We start from the raw sequence: 23,576 nt of genomic DNA, 5'->3' as shown, positions 1-23,576 counted from the left end.
GTCTGTCAATGTTGCCATGAGGACACCAGAAGTCGCTCTGAACACTGTGGTTAAAACAAAGTCTCGGAACTGGACTGGGATTAAAATAGCCAATACCCAATCCATTTAAATAAACATGGATTGTCCCTGATCCTGATATCTGTGCCATGCCCGGCGAAACTCAACGCCTCAACTCAAGAGCCTCCATACACAAGAAACACGAGAATAATACACAGATTACAGAATTTTTACCCACATGTTGAATCACCTAGGAGTAATATAACCTGAGGTTCATTTTACGACTCGTTTTACAAACATGCTGCTTTCAGGCGGGAATAAAATCACTGAGAAACATAATTACATTACCCCACCTCCTCATGTACAACTACCAGAAGCCCAGTGAGAGCGTAGACAATGCTTACACAGTTGCTCCACCCAGAAGCCAGTTCTGCCACTTTTGCAAGACAGAGTTAGTGAGGACTCACTGATTTGACAGGCGTCTAAATTCATTTGCATTTTGCACGCTGCCATGTTAGCAGTTGTCGCTCTGTTCTATCGTGTGTGTATGTGTGTGTGTCTGTGTCTCTGTCAGTGGCAGTGAAAGCCTGCGGTGGCGTCCACAGCTGTCCTGCGGATTTAAAAGGGGATCCCACAGATCAGTGTGCGTAGCGTGCTGGTGTTTGGCCAGGGGCGTGGGAAAGCATGAAGGGTGTGTGTGTGTGTGTGTGTGTGTGTGTGTGTGTGTGTGTGTGTTTCACAACAGCCGCTAGCATGGCTAGTAATGTGTTGTTAGCAGCGTGTTCACACGTGTTCAGGAGTCGCTCTTAAATCATGAAGACTAAAGGCCTCAGCGGCAGTTCAGTCCACAGGGCCTGAGGCCTGCCTGACTTTACCATCTCTCTTTCACCATTATGATGATGGTGGTAATGATAAAGTAATAATAATACCCTATGTTGTTAAATATTGTTATTATATCCTTTTCTAATCATCTTCAGATCCATGTATCATTCTGGACACATCTTACACTACTTTCACATCTGACACGTCATTCATTTATAGCTTTTATTATTAGAAATCTGGCTGAAACCTGTGCTCCACATAATTGGCATCTTAGAATTATTTAATTCATATATTAGCAGTCTAATTGGTTTTAATTATTCACTCTTGTTCTTGTATTGTTAATAATAATAATAATAATAATAATACTTAACATCAAAGTAATGCATAAAACCCATGTCATCAGATTTCAAAGGCAGTGTGGTTGAATGTGGTCTAGACCTTTGTACTTTCACAGTGTAGAATTTCAGAAAAAGAACACTGTTTGAAGTGGATCTTCTCGTCAGGTCATGTTCACATGTTCACACTCTCTATCTTTTCTAGCGGAGTGTGTAGCAGACTGTTTTTAGAGATGGTAGTTTAAGGCTGTTAATGATTGTACTGGTGCTGAAACTACTGTACTGGCATGACATGACTGTATTGGGGGTGAAATGACCTGACACTGGCTGTACAATCACTATTTGGAATGTAAGACTGTATTGGTGGGGTAATGACTGTACTAGTCCTAGCCTACTGTAGTGAGAAGACTCTACTTTGGCAGTGAAATGACTGTACTGGTGGTGAAAGAATTGCACTTGTGGTATATTGATGGGGAATGACTATTGGTGGTGAAATTACTAGTGGTGGTGTATTGGTGGTGAAGTAACTATATTGGTGGTGAAATGAATGTACTGGTGGTGAAATGATTGTAGTAGTGGTGAAATGACTATTGTTGGTAAAGTGACTGTACTGGTTGCAACATGACTGTATTGGTGGTGAAGTGACTGTACTGGTGGTGTATTGGTGGTGAAATGAAATTACTGGTTGCAAAATGACTGTATTGGCGGTGAAGTGACTGTACTGGGGGTGTATTGATGGTGAAATGACTGTACTGGTGGTGAAATGCCTGTGTTGGTGGTGAAATGACTGTACTGGTGGTTAAATGACTGTACTGGTTGTAAAATAACTGTACTGGTTGTAAAATAACTGTACTGGTGGTTAAATTACTGTACTGGTTGTGAAATGACTGTACTGGTGGTTAAATGAATGTATTAGTGGTGAAATGACTGTACTGGTTGTGTATTAATAGTGAATGACTTTACTGGTGGTGAAATTACTAGTGGTGGTTTATTGGTGGTGAAATGACTGTACTGGTTGTGAAATGCCTTTGTTGGTGGTGAAATAACTGTACTGGTGGTTAAATGACTGTACTGGTTGTGAAATGACTGTACTGGTTGTGAAATGACTGTACTGGTGGTTAAATGACTGTATTAGTGGTGAAATGACTGTACTGGTTGTGTATTGATGGTGAATGACTATTGGTGGTGAAATTACTAGTGGTGGTTTATTGGTGGTGAAATGACTGTACTGGTGGTTAAATGACTGTACTGGTTGTGTATTGATGGTGAATGACTTTACTGGTGGTGAAATTACTAGTGGTGGTTTATTAGTGGTGAAATGACTGTACTGGTGGTTAAATTACTGTACTGGTTGTGTATTAATGGTGAATGACTACTGGTGGTGAAATTACTAGTGGTGGTTTATTGGTGGTGAAATGACTGTACTGGTGGTTAAATGACTGTAATGGTTGTGAAATAACTGTACTGGTGGTTAAATGACTGTATTGGTGGTGAAATGACTGTACTGGTGGTTAAATTACTATACTGGTTGTGTATTGATGGTGAATGACTTTACTGGTGGTGAAATTACTAGTGGTGGTTTATTGGTGGTGAAATGACTGTATTGGTGGTGAAATGACTGTACTGGTTGTGTATTGATGGTGAATGACTATTGGTGGTGAAATGACCTTACTTGTGGTGAAATTACCAGTGGTGGTTTACTGGTGGTTAAATGACTGTACTGGTTGTGACAACTGTACTGGTGGTTAAATGACTGTATTAGTGGTGCAATTACTGTAGTAGTGGTAAAATGACTGTACTGGTGGTGAAATTACTGTAGTAGTGGTAAAATGACTGTACGGGTGCAGAAATGACTGTAGTAGTGGTGAAATGACTGTAGTAGTGGTAAAATTACTGTAGTAGTGGTAAAATGACTGTACTGGTGGTGAAATTACTGTAGTAGTGGTAAAATGACTGTACTGGTGGTAAAATGACTGTACTGGTGGTGAAATTACTGTAGTAGTGGTAAAATGACTGTACGGGTGCAGAAATGACCGTAGTAGTGGTGAAATGACTGTATTCATAGTTTTATGACAATGAAGAACTCTTTTATGTCAAGTCCACAGTTTAAGTCCAGGACCATGGAGGAACCTGTTTAGTTATTTTGTGCTGCTGGTTTAAACACAGCCTTCTTAGAGTTCCCGGGTGGCAGATGCTGTATGTCATCACAAACCCTGTCAGTGGAGTCTCTGGCTCGGAGTCCGTCTGGACCAGGATCACATGAAAGAGCCGGAGTCAGAGCAACCTCTGGACATGGATGAAAGGAGCCGTCACTCACCGCCCCTGTCTGGACCATCCACCTGCTCTGTCTCCAGCGGCCTGCTCAGATCCACACTGATCAGATACCTGTGTAGATTAAGGAGTATGGAGGGGAGGGTTGGGTACAAAAGCGCTGGCCAGGGGTCAGCAGTAAGGTGGTCAGACAGCTCATGCATGGTTGATAATGAGATTGTGTTGGGTTTCTTTTAGAGCGCTGAACACTATGCAGCTGATGATTGAGCCCAAATGGGCGAGGCTGCTGGTGCGCAGGTGAAGGACTTTCAAAAGAATGTTCCTCTCTGGTGTTTGGCCTGTGTATGTGTGGAAAACCTTTCATGGATGTTAAGAGTCTTGTCAACATGTTAATGTTCTTCTCAGTCACATATCACTTTTTAGTCATGATTACTTGGAGTACACAAGTGGGTTTTCAATGGTGTCTGTAAAAGATCTTTATGGCTTGTTTTTCTACACTGTGAAGAACTGGAATGGGGAGGTGAACTCAGAGGACGTTCAGTCAGGAGTCCTGGGAGGCTTGGTGGCAGGTGCATGAAGCTGAGCCCCCCATGGCTAAGGTAAGCATTAGAGTAGAATGAAGGAAACAGGGTGGTGGGAGAATGGAAGGTATATAAAGGGCTGAGGAGGAGGAGTTGGGGTGTGAGCCATCTCCCAAAATTATAGTTACGTCATTCGTCAGTCTACTTCACTGCTGATTGTTTCCACAGAGAACTGTTTTTGGTTCCACCATAACTGGTTCTCAGTAAAAATGGTGGAACCATATGTGGTTCTTAGCATGACTTTAAAGAGTTTGCCACAAATATCTTTTGGGTTGCGCAAGACCAGAAAACCAAAGGTCCAAAGGTGCTCATGCTTCATCCTTCCACTGTGAGAAGATGGCTCAACTGTGTGGGTCTGAAAGGATGTGGAGCTGAACAAGAAGCTCTTACTGAGAAAGCAAACGGACAAACAAAGAAGCCGCTACTGCTCTCTGAACAATGGAGCGACCACCCCAGAGTCCATACCTCAACATCATTGTATGTGTTTTGGATCGTTTGGATGGTAAGCAGCAGGAAAGGTTCCAGCAGAGAAGGCTGAACTTTGGAGGGGTGGAAAAGAACACCACCACCACCATGTTTAACAGAAGAGAGCTTTGGATCTTAGGCAGGAAGGGTGTGCAAATCTCCCTTCGGCCGTCTGTAGAACCACTGAAAGGTAGATGCAGTAAACATCTGATAGTAGATGAAGCTGTTATGGCTTCTGGGTCAATATAAGGTTTTTTTTTAACTTAAAGCCCCTGAGATGTTTTCTTTCTAATGAAGTGAATCTGGCTCCTCAGGGCACCTCAATGTAAATGTGCATAGTGTTTCCTATGAAGTCTAATAAAACTAAAAGCCTAAAAAACAAAAAAGAGCTAAAACTAAACCTGGCAAGCTAAAGCTTGAGCCATGTTGGACCTCATTTCTGGTGCCTATGACCTCTCCGCTTTACAGCAGAATTTAGTGATTGGCTGCCGGGATGGACGGGAGATCCACTATCCACCACCCACCCGTACCCTGCGCTATCAGCACAGCGCGTACCCGGCTGCCAAAGCAGAGAAGCATAGAGACGACAGGCGCCGGACGGGAGGGATGGCAGGGCTTGCGGGGCATGTAAAGCATGTAAAGGTGCACGTATTTGTCACTGTACAGTGTACAGCGAAATGTGTCCTCCGCATTTAACCCATCTGGTAGTGAACACACACTCACACACACACATGTGTTAGGGGCAGTGAGTACAGACACACACCCAGAGCGGTGGGCAGCCAACTCCAGCGCCCGGGGAGCAGAGAGGGTAAAGGGCCTTGCTCAAGGGCCCAACAGATATCAGAACCTCAGTAAATCCCAAAGATCTGTGAATTCGAAGCCTTCCATGTCTCAAGGTTATGTAAGTTGCCATGGTAACATCAGCTAATTGTGTTTGCCAGTGTGATAGAGGGCTGTCAGTCATGTGCATTCCCTAGAATATTAAGGCCACGCCCAGATTGTTCTCAGAGAGGGGATTTTTGAGGGGTGCTTTATCATATTTATATTTCTGCTTTGTGCTTTCTATTAAAAAATTGCTGAACGCTTCACTTAACACCGGATTTTAGTATTAACCACAAATTTCAGTATATCAGATAGTGTTCTCAGGGGCTTTAATAGTCACTTTTAATGGAAATGAAATAAATAAGAGGTGGCCTCAGACTTTTCCATTTCTATACAGAGCTACAGCAGAACTACGATGGTGTGTTCAGCTATGAGGCCACGAGTTTCTGGCTAGACAAATTGGTTCTAACCCAGCGGGAACATTCCTCTTTGCCAGTCAGCCCAGTCCTGAGCCTGAGATGATCCTGAGGCTTGGTGAGAAGTTCTGAAATGCATGTAAGTGTGTGGTGTTTGGGTAAGGATATGAATGGAGTGACATCATCCAGTCCTCCACCTCCTTGTGTTTGTGTTCCCGCTGTTTTTGGGAGTCCACGTCAGCGATTAACACACACACACACACACACACACACACACATACATATATAACCACACATACACGCCCTCCAGCAGCACTGGGATGTGTCAGCCCCGTGGTCCTGAGAGAGGGGGGAGATGACAGGGTCATGAATAATGACCATTTACAAGAGAAGAAAAAAACTCAGCTCTTTAGCTTAAGAGGTTGTAAATTATGAGCCATTACCACTCACTTTGAAGTGAGGAAAAGCAACGCTGTGCTCCACCAGCATCAACAAGGTGTTAGGGAGAGTCCTTCCTCTAGGCTCGCTGTTGACGCCTCTGATGTTCTGATGTCTCTTAGTTCATTCTTTCTGGGACGGATAGGACAGTTTTGGGCCCATCGTGTCTTCCGTAAGCGGACGACAGACAAAGAGGAAGGCTGGTTCTTCGCAGAAGGTTAGAGAAACCTGCCCACACAAGACTAAACCCATCAGCGCTTTCTCAAAGTCACAAGCCAAATGGGATAAACCACAAACTCATTACCCCAACACTGCAGCTGGATTGGTAGGACTTTGGAGGCCATTAAAGACCTCCATTCAAACAATGAATCATATTTTAACTCTGAGTCATAAGTCAACTCAACTGCAAACTTCATTAAACCTGCAGGAGAAACACCCGCTTTCTTGACAAAATCACGACGGGAATGGACAATGTGATGATATTACAGCGTGGGGAGTGTCGAGAAGAAGCTAGCAGGCCTTGGAGTGAGGGCCCATGAAGATGCTTTCACTAAAAACACGCCAATCAAAGTACAAGAGGATGAAGCAACCCTTTTTAAACAGGAGAGAACTGCTCTGCCTCTTTAAACCCCTGGATCAGATCTTAAGCCTGCCCCCGACACAGCCCCAGGGTTAACTCTCTGCCCGCAAACTCTGAAGACAGTAGAGGAAAAAACAAAAGCCCATCCAGTACAACCTCAAAGGTCTTCTAATCTTTATTTTAACTGGCAGTCTAAATAATTCCATTTGTGTCCATTTTTAACTAAATACAGTGATGAGGTGCATTCAGGCTTTGCTGGATGGGTATGGAGTGGGTTTCAGGCATAAACAAGAGACTGTGCTTTGAGAACACGTGAAAGAGATTTAGTAAACTCTTTCACCTTCAGTTTGTGGAAAAACTTGTGTAGAGTGTTGTACAGCTCTGGGTTTTCCAAAACAACCAATACTGGCTTCTTCTTCTACATGTTAGCAGAGTGAATACGGAGCAAGTTCGGTCTTTGGTTACATTTACATTTAGCAGACGCTCTTATCCAGAGCGACTTACAAAGGTGATTTACTATTTACCCAAGAAAACCCTCAGCTAGTTTGAATAGACTAAAAATTCTAAGATCCCTCTAAGTTTAGACTCTACTAAACAAAGGTCAGTAAGGAGACCACTCTGCTATTCGCCCAAGTACTCTCGGAAGTACTCTCGGTCTTCAGTCTGCGTTTGAAGACAGCGAGCAACTCTGCCGTTCGGACACCCAGGGGAAGCTCTTGGTGCGGATCGACTTTTGACCATTGCCATGAAGTATGGAGGGGCTGGTCCGTTCTTGGCTTTGTAGCAAGAGTCAGGGTTTTGAATGTGATGTGGGCAGCTATGGGAAGCCAGTAAAGAGAGAATGCAGCAGTGGAGTGACATGGCTGAATTTAGGAATGTTGAAGACAACCCGTGCCGCTGCATTCTGGATAAACTGCAGGGGCCTGATGGTGCGCAGAGGGAGACCAGCCAGAAGAGAGTTGCAGTAGTCAAGTCTTGAAGTGACGAGAGACTGAACGAGCACCTGGGCGACTCTCTAGAGAGGAAGGGTCGAATTCTCCGGATGTTGTACAGGAGAAAGGCAAGATCGTTTTTAAGTCCAGCAGGTCCTGGGATGTACAGCAGTTGGTCAGTTGTGATGACGTATGGAGCTCTTTCATGGTTGCTTAGTAGATACGTTGACAGTTTTTCACCCTCATTGTGTTGTGCATCTACAGAAGAGCTTTTCACAAGTTCCTTCATGAACAACAATGCAAAGAAGAGCACTGGAGAGAGTATAAAGGCCTAACCTTATAGTCTGTGTCCATGAGGCACCTTTGGAGGCCTCATTGGAGAATTTCTGGGGTCAAATATCCAAAAAGACAATAGATTGGTATTTTCACTCAGCGTATCCAGTCTATTCTGGCTCTTGATGGTGGTGTAGCTGTCTAAGCATTACCAGCAGATCGCAAGAACGTCATGACTGCTTGTCAGGATAGGCATTGGCAGTTGGTGTTCACCTCCAAGCATGTTAAACTGTCCAATGACGTTTTCAAAAAGATGCAGTTGAGCATTAGTGAAGTCAGGATGTTGGATGATCACCACCCCACCCCATCCCCAACTCCTCAGTATTGGCACCAGAGCACCATCATTCCAGACAACACAGTTCCACTACTGCACAGTTCAATGCTGGGGGACTTTATAACCCTCCAGCGCACAAGTGGCTTTAGGCATGGTGCCAATAGGTTTTATCTGTTTATCTGTTCCAGAGAGTCCTATTCTATTGGCAGTACTTCAGTAAGTAGCTGAATGCATTCGTTAAAAGACATACCTTTGGACATATAGTGAAGTTCCTCAACTGGACTTTAAAATAAGGTGGTATGAAGTAGTCTTCTAGCCTTATTGTCCACCGAATTCCATCTATGAACATCTGTGATGAAGATCTACTAGGATCTGCTAACTGAGCTAGTATTATTTATGTCTAACCTTTGGAACACTATCTATGCTAATGGGTGTCTTTGTGGGTTGTTAGCTAGCACCTGACAGCGTGTCCTTTGGGCTATGAACAACATCAGGCATGACATTAATTCTGTTGTCATCTTAAAGAGCATTCAGGACTCCAGTTACAAACCCTGACCTAAATACAGACATGCTAATCGTCCAGAGATACAAGGCCCTCAGAGGGCCGCCTCGCAAATCGTTTCCATAGATGTAATGACTGCTGTAATCTACCCTGCATTAGCTATGCTTTCACCTTTCCTGTGTGACAAGGTCAAGCCCTATTTACCTCAGAGACTGTATAGACCCAGAACTCCCCTTGTCAGCACATTTTGGGAATGGGCTGCTCTTCGGGCCAGACTCTTTTGAATGGCCTTGACAGATGAAACACTATCCAGTGCTGTGTAGAGTGGTTGGTTGCTATGGATGAGAATTAGTGCAGTACTAAGCCAGGGCGGGTGCTAATACTCATGTCAGAAATGGTGTCAGGTCAGTAATCAGGCACTTGAAAGGGCTTGGTCCATTTGTGGTGATGGTGATCTTCAGTCTGTTCCCCAATGGAGAGGCATTTCACTTTTCCCAAATTTCTGCATAATCCAGTGATCGAGTCATTCAGAAAGTCATTCAGAGCGGGGTTTGGTGTGAACTGGTTCATTTTAGAGAACGTATCAACATTAATTTTTTTGCAGTGGTGCTGATTAGAACTAGGGGTCGCCATGACTTCAGCATATTTTATTTACTATACAAATAGGTTTTCATTGGAATGTATCCATACCCTGCTAAAAAACTCCAGCTTTTGTTGGTAGATGGTTTCAGATGGTCTAAGCTGGTCTTTATGGTCAAGGTGGTCAAAACACTTGCCATCTATACAAAAATAACAGCCTGTGTTTGTATGCTAGCTGGTTAACCAGCTCTTGACCTGCTTAATGTATGTTGTATATATTTTTGGTCATGCTGGTCGACCAGCTTGGTCATACTGGTTGTCTAGCTTGTTTAGGTTGGTCATGCATGTAGACCAGCAAAACCATCAAACAAAAACATACCCTATGCTGGTCAGCCAGCTTAACCAGCTTGACCAGCCAGTATTAAACTTTTCAGACATCTGGTTTCATTCTCATTCATTGCATTTCCTATAGCTCCTTATTTTGCAGATCGCCACCTTCGTCAGGGTTTTGAATGTCGCTACCAGGGAAGAAAGTCCATCAGGTTTAGCTAAGCTAGCATGTTTAGGTCAATGTTCTATGGCTTGGGATTGCTCTCCTCCCTCTCTATCTCTTGTCTGTGGATCTGACTATCTCTCCTTCTTTCCTAAAATACCTCGCTGTAGACATATGTAGTGTCTCTGCTCGTTGATTTTGGGCTACTGATGGCACGTTTAGCTTCTCTTCTGCTGACTATCATTATGTGCTTGCAGTTATTTGCTCTTGGCTCTTTCGAATGGCCTTGGCAGGTGAAACGCTATCCGGTGCTGTGTAGAGGGGCTGGTTGCTATGGATGAGACTTATCGCCGCACTAAGCCAGGGTGCTAATACTCAGAAATGACACCAGGTCGGTAAGTAGCAAGGCACTTGAAATGGGCAGCTGGCTGTGTCCCCGCTGGCCTTCCCCCATTTCTGGGATGCTGTTCCTCAGATAAGGAGGACGCTCAGCTGCTAAGTCTGCCTAGCACACTTCCCACGTCATCACCCCGTCTCTTATCTCCACAGAATCTAAAAATGGGGCGACGGGTCACGACCCACGGGTTCAATGAGTTGTGTTAGCTAGCACAGTTTAAAAAGGCAAGGAAGCATAGCTAATCGGACAAAACCTCGTACCCCCAGCAGAGTTGGAATCCTTGTAAAGCCGATCAGCGCTACAACCAGTACAGTTCCAGACAGAAGCAGAAACAATTTCTGGAAATTACAGATTTCTAAGACAGTAGTACGTCCAAATGTTTGTGGACACCCATTTTTTAAGAATGCATTTAGCTACTTTAAATGGTTTGCTGACACAGATGTGCAAATGCACACACACAGCTTGTCTAGTCCCCGTAGAGAAGTATTGCCAATATAATAGGACTCTCTGGAGCAGATTAACAGGAACTTTTGGCACCATGCCTAATGCACTGAGCTTTGGAGCAGTAGAACTGTGTTCTCTGGAACGCTGATGGTCAAGTCAAGTCATGTCAAGTCAAGTGGGTTTTATTGTCATTTCAACTACATACAGAGTACACAGTGAAACGAAACAACGTTCCTCCAACATAGACACAGTGCATACAGAACACAAGTTCAACATAAACAAGTGCGGACAGACAACACAACACAGTACAGACAGAAAAAAGAGTAATAAATAATTGCCGGTAGTGTGCAAATTATGCAGTGGTAATAAATATTGAGTCCAGTGAGGTAGTAAAGCCATTAGTGTAAATGCTTGTGCAAATAATGCTACCCATGTTATCTGGGGTAAATGGTTAGAGAGAGAGAGAGAGAGAGAGAGAGTGTGCATGTAACAGAAAAGAAGTTGAGTTGAGTTGAGTTGAGAAGTCTGATGGCTTGGGGGAAGAAGCTATTGCAGAGTCTGGTCGTGTTGGACCGGATGCTGCGGTACCTTCTTCCTGATGGCAGGAGGGAGAACAGTCTGTGTGAAGGGTGGGTGGAGTCATCAATGCTGGTTGCTTTGCGGATGCAGCGGGCAGTGTAAATGTCCATGACGGAGGGGAGAGAGACTCCGATGATCCTCTCAGCTGTCCTCAATGGTGTTCAGGGACCAGGTGAGGTTCTCCGCTAGGTGGACACCAAGGAAATTGGTGCTCTTAACAATCTCCACAGAGGAGCCGTTGATGTTGAGCCGAGAGTGGTTATGTCTGATGGTGCTCCATACAGTCCTTTTCTGCAGTGAGTTGGGGATGGGTTGGGGGTGGTGATCATCCAACATCCTGGCCTCATTAAAGCTCTTGCTGCTGAATGCTGAAATCAAATTCAATCAATGCTCCAAAATCTAGTAGAAATTTCTTTTCCCTGGACAGTAGAAAAAGCATTTTCAACTTTAATACCCTTGATTTCTGAAGAAACAATAATTGAGCAGGTGTCCCAATACTTTTGTCCATACAACATATCAGTATTGCGAAGGTCTGTACTGTAAATATACAGAATAATACAGTATGTTGTGCAACCCAGCAGTATAACGAAGTCCATGTTACTGTATTTTTTCAGGGTGAAAGATGCTTCCTTGAGGAACATCTTGGAGGAAATCTTGAAGGGGAGCCGGAGAGGTGGAAGTACACACACACACACACACACACACACACACAGACATAAGAACAAAAACAAGACTTTCCCTTTAATAATTCACCACACAGCAGGCGACTCAGGCAGCAGGAGGGACCTGTTTCTCTTCCTTCCCATTTTATCAGTTATTCCCTTTGCTGGGTTCCTCAGGAGAACGAGAACGAGAGCAAGAGCACAAGAGAAAGAGAGAGAGAAAGAGAGTGCGTGCCTCTGTGTTTTGCCCTAGCATTGTACCGAGCCCCCTGACGGGCGTGGATCGATCAAACCACAGCCATCTCCCCGAGAACACCCTTAGAACCAGCCTGGGCCAAAGTTTTTCAAAGAGTAGGTGCTACTCACAGAAAGAGATAGAGAGAGTGAGAGAGATAGGCCTACTTTAATGAGTGTGTGTGTGTGTGTGTGTGTAAGTGTGTGACAGAGGCTACCACTGGGTGGAAGGTCAAACAGGGACTGGAGGGGGGGGGGGGGGGGGGGCGTATTTGTGAGTGTAGAGGCAAGCCAAAGGACATATCTCAGCATCCCGGCCTGATGTTTATATTTGGCTCGTAGACTCCCACTGTATACATTTAATCACAACCAGCTCTAAAGCGGCTGACACACCTCAACCCTAAAGATGATTTAAGGCTTGTGATTAATTGTGCGGTTCTCGTTTCAGCGAGAGTTTGCTAAGTACGCATAGTTTTGATAATCAAATTCTTAAACTGATAAAAAAAAAAATATGCAGATATAAAAAGTGCCCAAACAGCTTGACTGCATGGACGCACTGGGAGATCCTGGAAAGCAATAATAAGAGAAATACTGAATAGCTAATGCAGGCAAAGGGAGTTCAGTGGGTCAGTGGGTTTTTACTGGGCAGAGATTGTGAAAAACTATGTGGACAAACGTTTTGGGACACCTGCTTATTTATTGCTTATTCTGAAATCAGGGGTGTTAAAAAGAGCTTATGCTGCTTTTGTTGAAGTAACTGTATCTACTTTCCAGGAAAGAAGAAGGCTTTCTATGGGATTCTGGAGCATTGCTGTGAGGATCTGATTGCATTCAGCAACAAGAACTTCGGTGAGGTCAAGATGTTGGATGATTACCACTCCAATTTCTCCCCAACTCCCCAACTCATCCCAAAAGTACTGGATGAGGCACCAACCATCACTCCAGAGGTGCCAATAGGTTGATGCTTATTTAGTCCAAATAGTCTAGTCTGTTCTACTGACAGTACTTCTCTATAAGGACTAAACAAGCTGTGTGTGTCTGTGTGTGCATTTGCACATCTGTGTCAGCAAGACGAAACTAATCAATTTCTGAATGAGCATTCCTCAGGGAACTGCATACCATGAACACATGGAGAAGAGTGGCATGCAAGAGGCCTTTGCTCACTTCTGCTCATAAAGAACTTCATGTAGACCGGAATTTCTGCCACTGCTGGTAGACCTGTATGACCGTACGCTTCCATACACCTGCAGATTTACTTCCTTCACACTGTGGCCTGTTTGCCAACCATCAACATCTGCTTTGCGACCCATTGTCCAGACATCGGAGCTAGGAACGATGATGATATAGGCCCTCTTAAGTAGGTGTTTAGTCTTTTCAACCCTGATATTAAAGCTGGAAGATGTTTTTTGGAGGTTTTCAGGTAACAAAGCCTGTGGTTGTGAATCGTATGGGAGTAGGAACTTTACCTGGTCCCTGGAATAAACAGGATTAACTGAAAACCCTTGATCTTACAGACTGTTCTGCCTCCTAATAGTCCCGACTCCTCCGGGCATTTTTCATGTAAATACAGAGCGTAAGCAGCAGCAGGGGAACACACACACACTCGGCGTTCCTCAGCCAGGGCCTTCAGCTTCCATATGGGCTGTTCTTTGTACTTCACTGTGTGTGTGTGTCCCTGTTAGTATGTAAATCAATGGGAGGGCAGGTCACTCTTCTTAGCCAGTGGGGGTCAAGGTTCACCCAAAGGCATGCGCTCTCCTGTGCTCCCTGTTCCTCCTCTTGCGAGGATATAAGAATGGCTGTTGTTGTGCAAATGCGTGGCCATATTACTGTGGACCATGGTCCAAGTTTGGGAACTGTTTGATATGCAGTGATGTTTCCAGAGGCGACCTCTGGATATCTGACGGCATTGGGCTTTGGTGGGCTTGAAGACAATGCTGAAGAAATGTCCATCCCCCCCAGTTTTTGACACCAGCTTGAAAACAGGGGCATTATTTATTATGATATGAAAGTCAGTGTGAAAAAATTGTTCACAGTCGTGAATGGAATCAGATGTCTGAAGAGGGTTTAATGCCTCCAAAAGCTCCGTTATAGAAAGTTAGAACACCCAATGGTGATGCATACCCTGCCTGATGTACCCGAGACACTGTCTACCACATGTTTAAGAAGATTGTGAGTCTAAAACATAGATATAATCTTGGCAACTTGGTTACATGCAGGATGTTGTGTGGCATAATAGTTCCCAAAGAAACACATTTGTCAGATTTGCCACTATTTTACCATCATCAATATTCCATATAAAACTCAGAAGACACGTGTAGGTTCACTGGTCTCAGCAGGCCACCAGAATCGATAGACGTTATCTGGTAGTATGTAGGTCATGCTGTTGCGCGACCAAAATTCAATGTTGGGATGTGTTGTCTGAGGGTCGCATGCCAACGTCATATTGACATAAAATACCAACATTTCGTAAACTCATAAACTTCATTATGTTAACGGACACACAGCGTAGAAGTCAGTCATTGTTAGATGTTTATATATTGTTTCTTTTAGGTCACTAAAATTAATAAAATGCCTGTCTAACATTGGGGCATGCTGTCAACCTAATGTTGGTTTTTAACCAGGGTTTGACGCGAGTGTGTGATGACTCTGGTATGCAGTTAGCACTATGCAAACGCATAGCTATAGCCATGTTCCTGGAATAAAAGACGACATACAGTCATGATGTCACGAACATAGTCAGAATACAGAAACCCTGCAGTTCACTTTTAAGGGTTTAGCCGCTGAAGGTAATGCTGGATTGCTGCTGATAACGCCACAGTATGGCATGCTGATGCTGATGTTGAACGAGGTATGTAGCTGGCATGCTGATGTCGTGGTGGCGATGTTGAATGACGCACATTGAACGTTGAACGAGCTGGCATGCTAATGCTGCTGTAGAGATGTTGGACGAGGTATGTAGCTGGCATGCTAATGCTGCTGTAGAGATGTTGGACGAGGTATGTAGCTGGCATGCTGATGCTGTGGGAGCGATGTTGAACGAGGCACATAGCTGACATGCTGATGCTGTGGGAGCGATGTTGAACGAGGCACATAGCTGACATGCTAAAGGTGGCGCAAATATGGAGCCAATCTGTGGATCCCTACATAAAGGTGCAAGTATTTGCCACTGTACAACGTACAGTAAAATATGTCCTCTGCATTTATAACATCCATGGTAGTGAACACTCACACATACTACGGGCCATCAGCATACACACACCCAGAGCAGTGGGCAGCCAACTCCAGCACCTGGGGAGCAGTTGGGGGTTAGGTGCCTTGTCATGGATTGAGGGAGGCGGCAGCCTGCACTCCCCCACCCCAATACTTACCTGCCTGTAGGATTCGAACCGGTGACCTTCGGGTCAAAAGCCCACTTCTTTGACCATTAGGCCACGACTTACATCATTAAGCCCTCTCACCAGAAAGTTCTATGGCCCCAAGTATGGTTAGCTAACCGTGCTGAGAAAACCAGGCTCATCCCGGTTTGTGAGCACTCCATGCTGAACCACGTCCATGTGGAAAAGCCACCAGAATGGTTCCCCTCCATGCTCAGATGCAATTGGTCCTGCTTTGGTAAATATGCCAATGTCTCAGGCATCAGACACGGTATCCATAACCTTAATAACTTTTTGTGAGGGAACTTTTAGAGGCATTATACTCTTCAGACCTCTGATTCTATTCACCACCACTGTGATCGATTCTGACTCCATACATTTCTGTAGGGCAGAGCATGTCTCACCCAACCCCCTCTGGATTGCTTTGTTTGTATTAAATTATGCAGAGATTTTAAAAGATCAATTGAATTCCTCTTTAAGCTTGAAAGACACTTGCAAACAGACCTTGCAAAAGGATCAGGGTGTAGCTTTCCAGCTGCAGCCTTCCCACTGCTGAAGACAGCTGCCGTGTGTGTTAACTGTTGCATCTAGTTGTTCTTCTATACCATTAATTTTTAGACTAGACACTGTTTTGAATGGATAAGATATTCCGATACGACATCAAAGCGCACGGTCCTCATGTTATCCGGCTGTAAGTGACGCTCTCCATCATGATTAAAGACGCACAGGTTTGTTTTTCTGACGTTTCACAAAGAACCATCTGATAACACCTCGTCGGACAAGATGACAGCATGGTGGATGCGGGTGAAGTCTCTGACTGGCACTTGTGTGTTTATGTTTGTGGAGTGGTGGAGGTCTCTCTCTCTCTGTCTCCCTCTCTCTCTGTCTCTCTCTCTCTCCCTGCCAAAACACACATGTTCTGAATCCTTCTCGCCCCTCCGGAGGGAGTGGGAACATACCTCTCATGCCAAAGTGGGTCTCGCCCCACCCAGCCTTTTGTGTGCCTGCATGATCCCATCCCACATTACCATCTCCAGCCCAATCATCTGCTCTTTAATGCCACCCAGGCCTCCATCCTCTGACACGCTAACGTCCCGGACGCCACTCCACACGCAGATAGGGGCGTCTGGAGAGGCCTCGTTGCTTATCAGATCACTCTTGATTGAGAACCGAGAGCATTTGGCTTGAGTTTGTCATCTACAGTAAAGGATTCAACGACAGCTCCTAGCATGGCTAATAGCTTTTAGCAAAGAGTACGCTCTCAGTTGCTTCACATTTCTTTGCAATCAGTGTAGATGTTGACGTTTATAGCTATCTACTGGATTTCTGTGTGATTAGCACAGCTGACAGTGTTCCCAGCAGTCCACACAGTCATCAATAGGGGCATCTGAAGAAGTCTCCTGCTTGTCGGTCTTGATTGAGAGCCGTGAGTCAAATGGATGAATCATTTCAAAGTCATGAGTCATTTCAGCTTTAGTCATTAATCATTTGAATATCTGTATTGTTACACAGTATTATAGTATTTTCTGCACTCCATATGAAGACAGTCATCCAACGAGGCCTTTACTGCTTATCAGATTATTGTGAACCATGAGCTGAGATGGTTGAACAGAGGAGTCAAATTCATGCGTCATTTCCACTTCGTCATTTTTATGAATAACTCTGTGCTATCAAGATATGCTATCATGGCTTAGGGCATTTTCACACCTGCACACTTTTAGTCTGGTTAAAACACACTTTGTACAATTCATTCACTCAGATGTGGACTAAAACAACCACACGAGACCTTTTGAGAAGAAGAGGTCTTCGTCTTGTCCCAAATAAACTCTGCAGTGTTTCTTTTGTGGTGGGAACGTGATCTGACTTCGATCCAACCCAACTATCAGGTGTACTTTGCAAGTTTGAGCAAAACAGCCAAGTGTTAACCCAGTCGTTCGTAGCTCTCCCTAGCACTAGCAATGCTCCAGACACTAGGAGGGTAAGGACTTCTTCTTGAACTCTTTTCGAGCTGCTGCTGATGCAGCATTGCCGACACGCTGCCTGGCATGCGCCGGATCCCCAGCTCCCCTGCACCAGCTAACAGACACCTGTGCAAACCAGTCCAACACACTTGGAGAGAGCACGTCCAATTGTGCTCTCTTTGACTCCGACTGCTGATGGCAAAGCGGCACTAGCTCACAACCCCTTTGTCATTGTGTTTAACCAGGTAGGTTGCCAAGAACTTTGGCTTGAGCAAAGTTTTTTCTGACAGTGAGAGAGAAGCAACAATCATTGCTGTGTAATGCTAAACTATGAAGCTACCTGCTCTAATTTGGGGTGAATTGTGGCTTTTCCTTTAGCCTCAATGGGTCAACCCCCTCTTCTCCTTATCTCTAGATCTCACTCTCTCGCTCATCATAATAGATCCTTTCCTACCTATTTGTGATTGTCCCCCCTCATTGTTCTTGGGCTACATTTAGCACCCCTGTCTTCTCCCCTACTAGCCATTATTATGTGCTTGTATTTTAGGGGTTGCTCTGGCTCGGGGCTAAATTGCAGGGGAGCGGATTTATGCCGTCCCATGGTGGCCCACTGTTATCACAGCCTTCAACGGAGATGACAAAGGGGCTCTTTCATCTTCTGGAATTCGAGGCAGCGCATTCAAGAAAATGCCTGGGCCCCGGGGCTTTTTCCTTACGCCTACCTGAGGAGGGTAATTTCCTCCAGCCGCACCTAGACAAGCTGCTTAGCCAGCTCAGGTGAATTTCGTGCACCCTGCTAAAGAGGCCAGGTGACAAACCTGTAACTGTTGTTTATTATGAATTATACAAAAGTCACACTGTTTCTTTTATTGGGGCTCGAGTTACGGAACCCAAGCCGCCAGTGTCTCGGCCAATCGGATTGCGGTTATGTTGTGAACCAGCAGGATTACCTTACACCTCTCTTGGAAACAAGACCAAATGAGAGCCAGTAATTGCAATGTTTCCGTTTCTGAGTTTGGTAACGGCAGATGTATAGAATGGTCATTGTCTGCCAAATAGGAGATAAAAACATTCATAACTCAGATTAGCTTTCTGTGTTGTTTGGAAGCCTCTGTATGATTTTACATGGCTGATTCAATAAACAACATTAAGGTCCCCCATGATTTCCAGCCAACCTAGCCTAGTTTCCCACTGGAGGCCTGGTCGTCCATTACTTGTGTTTTATATTTCTACATGGAACGCTGTTGAACTCTGCAGTGTGTGTTTTTTATTGGCACCACATGTTGAAAAATTGAGTCACTTTTTCGGAAAACTATAAATAAACCACAGTCCAATAATCGTACCCTGCTATAAATCCTCAAATTCATTTGTGGGGAGGGATTTTCAGATCACTCAGGCCCTTACAAGCCTTTAAGACCTTAGTATTAATTAAAAACTTACCAAAAACACTACATGTCCAAATGTTAGTGGACATCCCTTCTAAATGAATGCATTCTGCTACTTTAAGTTAAATCTATTGCTGACACAGATGGACAGATGCATACACACACCCAGCTTGTCTAGTCCTTGTAGAAAAAGTACTGCCAATGGAATAGTGGGCCTCTCTGGAGCAGATAAATGCCAGGTGTGAGCTAGAGGGATCTAAAGCCCCCCAGCATTGAGCTGTGGAACAGTGGAACTGTGTTCTCTGGAATGATAGTTGGTGCTCCATCCAGTACTATTGGAAGGAGTTGAGGAGACCTGAACTAATAAACACTCTTGTCGCTGAATGCAATCAAATTCTCACGGCAATGCTTCAGAATTTAGTAGGAAGCCTTCGTCCCTGGACAGTGGAGACAGATACTCCAATAAAAGCAGGTTAAAATATTTTTAATACTCTTAGTTTCAGAAAAAAACAAGGAATGAGCTGGTGTCCCAATACTTTTGTCCATTTAGTGTACTTCCAATGTGGCTAACAGCGGCTGATGATGAAAGTCATGCTAACTGACAGCATTAGCTCCCATTCAGTGTTTCAACAAGGTGCATACTACATCTTACCCAGGATTCTGAAGACCACAGATTACCTGCACTCATCAAAATACTTCAGCTCTCGTTTTTAAAACTTACAAGGCCGAACAGTGTCAAGGGCAGGCCAGGATGTCTGGCCGACTAAGTACTGCCAGGGTGCTAGCAGTCATACTGGCTTGGTGCCCTAAATGCCAGCTGCATGGGAACAATGCTCCTGGGAATAACGTGTTTGAGTTCATGCAGGTTCGAAGGGTTTGAGGTGTTGGCGTTGAGTTATGTCAATCAGGTGTTGGCTTTGATTTGCCATTGACTGCATTGTTTCGGCGACCATATTCAGAACACCGGAATGGACCCAAGGGGACCTTAATTGAAATAAAAATGAGCCATTTTTCACAGCCAATCCAAACAACCTCGGCGATGTGAAAAGGTGGTGTTTTACTGCCTTCCTTCTTGTATGGTAAGACCTCAGCCAATCAGCCTGGCTCTCCATTCCAAGGGCTGATTGTACCGAATCCAGACATCAGACATCATGGCTGGGACTGTCGAGAAAAGTCAGGCATAACTCCTGGGTGTCCACTTAACGATGGCTTACAGTCAGCTTTTCTAACCCAGAGTTCTCACCTCACTCGTTTAATAGACTGTGAAACCAGCCTCAGACCAGCATGAGGGCATTCATTAGGTTTCAGAAGGGTTTTCCCTAAAACAGACTCAAAGCAAAAATGTATGTTGGGTAGCTAGTTTAGCTTGTTTACCATTAGGCCAAGCTAGTGTTAATGTAGATATGAGCTAATGTTAGCTACACTACATGGACAAAAGTATTGGGACATATTTCTTTAGTCATTGAATTCACATGTTCAGTATACAGGTGTATTCCACCATCAGCTGTGAGTGGTGTTACTGAGAAGTGAAGGCGTTTAGGTTCTGAGTTCTGAGGTGCACAATGCATAAAAGTCTCCAACGCTCTGCTGATTCGAAAATCGCAGAGCTCCAGACGTGCTGACTCCTTATTAATGCCTATAGATTTAGAATGGGATGTCATAACAACTTCTGTAGGTGTAATGTGTAGGTGTCCTGATACTTTTGTCCACATAGAGTAGTAATGGAATAGCATAACTATGGAAACGGAATAACGTAACTACAGAAATGGAATAGCAAAACTACGGAAATGGAATAACATAACTACAGAAATGGAATAGCATAACTATGGAAACGGAATAGTGTAACTATGAAAATGGAATAGCATAACTACAGAAATGGAGTAGCATAACTATGGAAATGGAATAGCGTAACTACAGTAATGGAATAGCATAACTATGGAAATGGAATAGCGTAACTATGGAAATTATATAGCATAACGACGGAAATGGAATAGCATAACTACAGAAAATAAATAGCATAATTACGGAAATGGGCGCAGCCTACCAGAGTGTAGACCTGCCTTGATTGTAATTTTCCTGCCAACCTCTAGTAATGGATCATCTTCTTAGAGCAACAGGGGCGCAATGCCAGTGAGACAGAGCTCTGTTTGTGAATGCTTTGAGGCTGAGGTCATGCCGTCTTCATGATTTGACACTCTGTAATCTTGTAATCCTGTGCTGAGATATCTCAGACCCGTATGCCCCAATCAGAGGTGCCCATGATTGCTCTTGATGATGTACCATCATGCAGGGTTGGGTTCCAGTCTAACATACCTGATCCAGGTAATCAGGGTGTTTAGGAGCCTCTCAGGATTAGAGGCAGGTGTATTAGATTAGGGCTGGAAGTAAACAGGGTACACCTTCAGGAGCTTCAGTGCTCTGCCCCTGTACTTTATACTGTAATGACATCTATGTCATTAGCTGCACAATGTTACCCATATCCGTAACGCAGGCCTGGGCTTTGGTGGTATAAGGAAACTATTCTGTAATTACAGTGCTTTTGGAAGTGGAGCGTGACGAGTTAATTTGCAGTAAGAGCTTTTAATTCTGCTGCTTTAAAGTTCCAGTGTTTGATTGCCAAACTGTAAAGATCCAGAAGCACAAGAAGATCATCAGCAGATGGTAGAACAAGCATCATATTAGGTACAGCTAATAAACTGTGTATTTACATCTTGCACCTACACTTATTTTACCACCTACCACACACTGTAAAAAATGTAAAATCAGGCTTATAATGCTGCAGTAACTGATTACAGTTACAGAGTTAATTCAACTAGCGTAGTCAAATGTTCTCCTGACTCAATATTTTTACCTCTGCACCTCAGTTCGATCAATAACACATATTAGATTGAGCTTCAAAAACATCTGTAAATGAGCTGCTGCTGAAATTGAAGAAATTGCACAAGACGTTTAGTCTGTAGCTCCTCCCCCTCAATCTGTTTAATGTTTAATCCCATCTGCAGGTTAAAACTTTTTTGATCACATGACGTCCCCAGACTGGGAGGGTTTTAACAATGAAGCTCTGAGCTTTTGCTGGTGTTTGAACTTACAATCTCCTCACACCTGATTAGCAGCAGTTAGATCGTAGGGCTGGTCTAGAGCTGTGAAGTTACACTACATCAAAACACAGCTCGGGGTAAATTTACCTTTCTGTTCTCTAATGGACACAGAATTGTACACAACTTCACAGCTATAGAGTGGAGCAACTGTCTAACTGCTTGCTTGTCAAGAGAATTATAGATTATAAAATAATAAGTTTAAGTTTAATCCTATCAACACCACTGCCCTCAATGGTCAGGAGTCTGAGAATAGAACCCCCCCCCCCCCCACATGTGATAGGAGTGAGCTCTAACTTGCAGATGGGAATAAACAGTAAACACATTAAGGGGGAGGAGCTATAGACTAAGAATCAAACCTGCCAGGTTTTTTTTTCCACACCTCCTGCTCAAGACCCAAGGCATACCACCTCACCTGTTAAACATGGTGGTGGGAGTGTTCTGAAATCTACAGCAACATTTTTCCCTTTCTCAAGTTCAGTCTTGAAAATCTGGCCATTTTCTGCTTCTTACCATCCAAGTCATCCTGAACACATTTAATAATGTTTTTATCTAAACTGGTTAAATATTAAAGCTTTAAGGTATGGTTGTTAGAGGTCTCATTTTATTTTTACCTTTTAATCAGTTATGGAGACTCTACCCATCTGTCCCCCTTTACCTCATAATCCGTCCATGGAAAGAGACCACCATTGGACCATATAAGATGTTATTTGGGTGGTGGACCATTGGTATGTGGTATGGTGCTAGTAAAGGGTATAGTGGATTAGGTATTACTGTACATGCTGTGATGTACAGTATACTATTATAGAGTACTATGCTTTCTGTATATGGGGCTAGAACGCAGAAACAGGACACCACTGTTCCTCTGGATCTAAAGCCCTTCAAATTCGAATTTCCACACTTTGGGGAAGCTGGGGTCCAGTTGTGTTTACAGAGGAGAGTGAAAAATTCAGTTAACCTTGTCTAACCCAGTAAGTGGGAGAGAGGAAGCAGCGCGTTGCGTGTTTTTTATTACGGAGGGGTGTTTTTATTTGAATTTTTACGGGTATGAAGCAATGAAGTGGGTGTGCTTTTGGGGTTATAAGGGCGTCGGTCTTTAAGCCTCCATGCCGTTTCTGAGCCTCAGCCTGTAAATCAGCAGAGGTATAGGCTGCCAATGAAGGCCTTCAGCAGTGCCTGTGATTAGCACAGAGCGCTATTAGCAGCTCATTCAGTTGATTGTTAAAACATTAGTTCGGGAAAAACTCAGATGTACTGTTCGTCAATTAACCACAAACCGATTGAGACGTGGCCAGGTGTCTGATTTTGACCTATGCGGCTAATGTAGCTATACAGGAACATGAGCTTATACCCCACCCATTAGAATTAGCATTCAACAAAGGTATAATGAGGTATACTGTACAGTGCTTGTTAGCTACTGTATATCATACTGGATTTGGCATATATTTAACATCACATCTTGGAAATCTGCACAAGACTGTCCAGCCACTTTATTAAAACCACCTCCTCGTTTCTACAATCATTGTCCATTATATCAGCTCCACTTAGGATGCCCATATAGGAGCACTGTGTAGCTCTATAATTTCAGACTGTAGTCCATCA

General features: G+C 44.0%; 1 pseudogene; it reads left to right on the top strand.

Annotated features, from left to right (window-relative positions):
* The first annotated feature begins 4,894 nt into the window (after positions 1-4,894).
* LOC140543417 (uncharacterized) overlaps positions 4,895-23,576 on the top strand; it is a 30,515-nt pseudogene continuing 11,833 nt past the window's right edge.

This window comes from Salminus brasiliensis, chromosome 21 (assembly GCF_030463535.1).
Source record: "Salminus brasiliensis chromosome 21, fSalBra1.hap2, whole genome shotgun sequence".
Lineage (NCBI taxonomy): Eukaryota > Metazoa > Chordata > Actinopteri > Characiformes > Bryconidae > Salminus > Salminus brasiliensis.
Note: the sequence above shows the minus strand (reverse complement) of the source record. Positions and strands in the feature narration are given on the sequence as shown.